Here is a 6,516-nt window from a genome sequence, read left to right on the forward strand (position 1 = left end):
CATATTTTATTTATTTTTATTTTTTTCTGTTTTTTCTAATAATAATTTTTTTCTAAGGGTTGTGCATTATTTTTTTTATACATTTCTTTATCCACACTATTTTCTTTTTCTTAACTCTAATAGGTTTAGCAAGCCTTAGACACATATGTATTTCATGAAGGCACTTCACATGAACTAGAATTAATTGAAAATTATTTTTATATCAAATATACTTATGTTTATGAATTTATTTTATTTTTTTAATTCTGAGAATTTCACTACTGAAGTATATTAATTATAATGACAGGAATATACAATTTTAGGAAATTCTCCTACTAGGTTGAGAACAAGTTAACATATTCGTAAATATTGTTTTAAAAAGTTATTATTGTATATATTATTTTATTATAATGTTATTTTATTTATTTATTTTTCATACAAATAGCCTGATTATGTTCATCTTGTCTATTCTTTTGTTTGTATATATTTTAAGAGAGTTTTTTATTTTATTTCATTTTTTTTAAATTATTTATTTCATTTTTTTTTAATTTTTAATTTTATTTTATTTTTTACTTATTTTTATTTATTTTTTTTATTTTTTTATTTTAGTATGTATGAGATCATTCATCAATATTACCTATTGCCCACAACTGTGTGGCAGATTGTAATATCCATCAATAAATAAATCTATCAAAATAAAAAAAAAATAAAAAAAGTTATTATATTTTGTCAAAGCAACTTAGTTTATTTTTCTCAATAAATGTCTTGAAATTATGTCTTACCTAATGTTATTTCTCAGATTTGAAGTGTGATGGGATGAATTCATAAAGGATTTCCATCTTCATGATGCATTCATTGTCGAAACATCGATGGGTTAATCACGTCTTACATTTTTCTGTTTAAAATTTAAAATTATGTTTAGCATGAATATTAAAATGAAATTCCACAATCTTTGGATTACTTATAAAACTCCCTAGTCTCTTACACTGACACTTTTATAGATAAATTATTTCAAGCCAGAGAGACATCCTGGATTAATATGCGAAGGAACTTTGAAAGATCTATTCATCTATTCCTATATTAACCTAGTTAAAGAGTAATTTACGTGTTAATTCTACGGATTAGGTAGTCAAATTTCGGTCTCCTCATAGATGTTTTTCATTCCATATTCATGAAATATTTAATTACTTTAAACAAGGACTGTTGCAAATTAATTTTAGGGTTAAGCTCGAACTTAAGGAACAGAAAAATATTACCTGAATCCGTAAATAGTAGGCACAAATATTATTAAATGTTACACTCATGAATTAGATGACCAAGACGATATGTGGGACCGTTGAAAAAGTTATTAAAAAAATTATTGATACCTGAAAATGTAACCATTACTTTCTTTTCTGTAATAATAATATATGTATTTGTTTTTGGGACAAAATACAAATACACTTAGCCAGTACTGTTGGTTGCTTATACAAATATCGACATTTAACGAGTATAATAACTTTATTTATTTATTGACATTTACAACTGTACATAAACTATAACAAGTAAATTCGAAATGAGATCATAATGGTAAGATAAAGGCATGTAGAGAAAAAACTCGTTGATAGCACTCAAAAAACATTTTTACAATATAAGGTCTCGAGGCCATCTTCTTTTCAGGCGCCTCAGAGAATTGTCAGGAATGAAAGAGAAAGCAAAGTTAGAAATTAATTTAACCACTTAGAGTGGTTAGGGAGTTTTTGAATAATAAATTAAAAATAATTTATATAAAACTATAATATACAATACTAGGCAATACAAGCTGGGTATAATATGTACATTTCTCTGAATAAAAATAAATTAACATTACTAACAAAGAGAAAAAACATGTTCGGCATGCTGAGTAAAATTTATATTTTATATTTTCATTAATTGAGAAAATAAGTAATATAGTGGATAAGAAGGAAATAACTTTTTACTGTTTAAACTTTGAAAAAAATACAGGAGTTAAATTAAACAGATTTTATAAATTTATTTATTCTCATAATTTTTTAACCAATTAAACTAAAAAAATAATGAAACTTTTTATTGAGATAATTTAGGTTACAAAGAAATCAATTTGTTGAAGAGAGTTCTTTAAATATTTTATTTATTAAGTTTTTTTTTTGGACTTTCAGCAACATTTCTTGAAATAAATATATTATATTTGTTAATTAAATTAAATTTACTACACATATTGTCTGGCTTCATCTCAAATTTTTTTTGTATCATTGCATACATTATTTCAAATTTTTAAATCTCTTGATATTTTACATTTATAATTGAATGAAGTTAGATAAATTATAATCTTAAGCTATTTTACACTCCATTACAGGTTTCAAGTTGAATTGAATATACATTAGAATAATTGAAAAATTATTTCTTTACAATTTTAACAAAATATATTTTTGTTGGTATGGATCTTATCTAAATTCGGAAATGTTTTAATTGTTCAGTAATTAATTATGAATCTATAATTTTTTTAAAATTTGATCTTTCTAATATTATTATAATAATTTAACGTTTGGTTAAGTTAGTATTCACAACTGTAGTTGTTTTAACGAGACATTTGCGTCACTGATTGCACAACTGTCAGAGGACAACCGAGAGCCAACTGCCGCGGCTGCAGGCACAGTAAGCGCTATGAGAAAACTTAGGATCAACTTATAATTGGATTGCTCCTTGTAACTAAGACTGATACAACTCGACCGAAATTCCCGAGGTGCAAGATCAAGATTTGAAATGGGATCTCGTTATAGACCAATATCGAGATTGTCTGGAGTTCAAAAATTAAAAACAAAAGCAATTATTATCCAACATCTAGATTGTTGTTTCTAATATTTTTTTAAACAAATTTTTGTTGAATTTCGGAAAAACTGTTGCTTATTTAATAAACAAAAACGTTATGACATTATTATTAAATATATTCTGCACTGAACATAAACTTGATTGGTCCTAAAACAAACATGGTCCTAGGTATATATAGAGAGAAATGCTTTATTCATTCATGCTGCCCAAATACATAGAGTTGCTACATTACACAGCATACTAATCAATCCGTGATCAGACATATATAAGTTACATATTTTAGTAGAAAAAGATTAAAATATGTTTAAAACTATTGAAAATCAATTTGTGAATTTACATAGAGTTTTATAAACCCCGGTTTATTTTTTTTCTTCTTTTAACTAAGTTAATCTAAGAACCTTCTCAGATTCAAAAATTTAATCATTTAACTTCCTTAAATTCAACTAATTTTCAGTTCATCTACTAATCGTTTTTAATTGCAACAAATGTTAGGTAGCAACGAAACAGCTGTATTTTGAGACTTTGAGGTTTATTATGCGCGAAAATTCGACCTTCATTGATTTTAATCGGGGATAAATGTCCTGTAGTCACTATAAATGTCACTTCGTAGCTATTGCATCATTTGTGCGCAAAAAAATATATATATTTTCTCTTCTAAGGTCAAAGTGAAATTCTATTGGTAAAGCCATGCCTTTCATAGTGGATAATACAGTATTTTCGTAAGTTGTAATGATTTAGGCAGTAACTATGAACCTTATAAGCAATTAGTGTCGACTGCCTTATCAAAGTATCAAGGATTTGCCAAGATACCAACCGATAATTTCTCGCCCTATGAAGAAGTAAAATAAGGTAAAATTGTGGAAACGGCATTATTTTATGGTTTTGAATGTATTAAGGTAGAAAATCAGTGTTATCCTGGGATGAGATCCTTTCAGAATTACATAAATGTATTAAAAAATAAAGCATATCTAACCAGAAACTATAAATAGAAATAACTTAGGTTGTATAATATAGATAAATATAAAAGTCAAAAACAAAATAAATTAAATTCTTATTCTAAATTGAAAATAAAAAAGCACAAACAACAAATAACTAAAAATAAAATAATGAATTAATTCAAAGTACTTCCTATGCATATATCAATAAATACATGAAACTGTTTAAATATGCTCAACTTGGACTGACTATCGAATATTGATATTATTTTACAGACCCATAGCAATGTCATACAAAATTTTAAATTATATTCCTAAAAAATATTTTATTTATTTTTCCTTTTTAAATTAACGAAAATCATGAACCTTTTAAAATCTATTTATAAACGTTGTGGCGCAAAACCATTGTCTCGTTTTGTCAGTAAACTTCAACCAATGTAGAAATTAATTTAATGGTTAAATATATAAATTGAATAGCATTTTCTTAATTGATTTAAATGAAGAGTTTTAAACATAACTTTATAATAAATATTAATTATATTATTTCAATTTCTTGAAACAAGGTAATTATTTATTAAATAATAAATAACCAGATAAATGGTTTGTGTATATGGTAGTGAATTTGTGTGGATAATTTTATATAAGAAGAATTCAATATTATTTATTTTAAATTAAAAAAATAGGTTTTTAACTTATAATTAATGAATGACCTGGGCAGAATAACCTGCAAAAGTAACTCTAAATTTAATGTGATGAAGAAATTATAATTGAAGATGTCCTTGAGGATGGCTAAAATGGCCGAAACGTTGGACTGGTGAAAAATAAAAAGTGTTGAGACAAAAAAGGATACAAGTTTTGATTTATTTAATAAATAAATATTAAGTTAATTGTATATATAATTTTAACTGCACGGTGTTGCTGGTTCTTAATTATGATGATAAAAACATTCAAATGAATACATCCAAAAAAAAGCTTAAACTAGCTGATAGGTTAGACTAATTATTTTTTATATATCCTTGTTTGATAGTGGTTTAGTTTATTCTTAATTTAAAACAATTTTGATCCTTTTATTCTGAAAAACTGTTTTTAAGTTGTAAATATAAGTGAAAGAAGGGAAGAAAGTGTTTTGTAAAAAAGTTTTAAATCTAAGATATGATTTTTTTAAAAAAAGTTATATATGACAAGGGCAATTATGCTGCAATTTTAAGATTAAAAACGAAATGGCATCAATATTGAAGGTGGAATCCTTGGAATCCTGAGGGCCAAAACGTTGGAGACATTTTAAAGAATAAAAGTTGTGAGAAAAATAGGATGAAAATTGTTTTAAATTAAGAATAAGCTGATAGATTGTTAGGTTTTCGCAATATTATTTCTGGATATTCCCTACATAGCAGCAATATTCCGGGAACTCGGGAATAAAGAAGAGTAAATATTTACCTGAATGAAGCTCATAGCTCTTTCTATATAAAATCAGATTAATTCAAATAGTTTTAATTATTTTTATATGTGCACTCTGCTGATAATATTTTCGAAAATCATATCCTGGAAAATATTTGTTTATTATTATTAATTATTTAGATCTCTAATGCATATTAACAAATTATTGCAATAGGTATGTATGTTATTTATATCCTGTATTATAAAATGGCTCATTTTTATGTTTAGAAGTTATAGGCTGTCAGCTGACCGAATACCGATCAGCTGTTCTATAGACGTATATGTAGGTGACGAATTCCTTCAATAAACATTATTGATTTGATATTTAGAGCGAGCTGTTCTATCTACCTTTGTCCGTTTTTTTAAAAGTCTTTTTCCTCTGTCACGTAACTTAAAAACCGAAGTCATACTACTTATACATTCTTATGACGAAAATTGTTGATTTCTCTCTATATATGCGTATCACAAGTCATTATTTACTGATTTCAGTTAATTTTATGGAAACTATAGTCTAATTTTTTATAGTCATCAAATCGTATTTTGGATTTTCGTGCAGTATCTTCTCTCTTCATCTACTGACAATAGAAAGGATATATAGAGCCATCTTTTTGTATGTAATTGTGTAATCGATTTTGTTATTGCTTAAGGTACATACAAAAATACGGCCAATATATTAAAACTTTACACTAGTCAGAAATAAAAAGACAAAATAGAGCTACAATCTAATAAAGTGTATGAAATTCCGTGCAAAACTGTGGGAAATTAAATTTAGCTACAACAGAACAACAAAAGAACTCAACACAAATATAGTTGTACTTCTATAATAAACAATTCCAACAAACCTAACTAAACTGCTCACCAAACATTATAGATGAACAGGATATAAATTCTAATTTAATACATAAAAATAATTTTTTTTAATATGTTCATTCTTTTTTACAACTTTTCATTAAAATACATTAAGTAAATTTGATCTCAGAAATAATGGAGTGATACAGGCGTGTAGAGAAACAACCCATTGATAGCACTCTAATGACGTTTTTATATTACCAGGTCACGTGGTCATCTTCTTTTCATGCGCCTAGGAGGATTGTCAGGAATGGAAGAGGAATCAAGGTTAGAAACTAGTGGGACTGGGTGGTTAGGGAGTTTATAATGGAAGGAATAATATCTGGGTCGGGCTAGTTAAGTTACATATGGAACATTAAGTTCTGTATGTATTTATTAGAGTACTACAGGTGGGTAGTTTCTCAACACCACACCATGGGTAGTATTACTCCATAATAACATATATTAAATTTAATAAATGTATAATTATGGACAGTTGTAAATTCCAATT

Source organism: Halyomorpha halys, unplaced genomic scaffold (assembly GCF_000696795.3).
Source record: "Halyomorpha halys isolate HHAL.00 unplaced genomic scaffold, Hhal_1.1 Scaffold991.1, whole genome shotgun sequence".
Taxonomy (NCBI): Eukaryota; Metazoa; Arthropoda; class Insecta; order Hemiptera; family Pentatomidae; genus Halyomorpha; species Halyomorpha halys.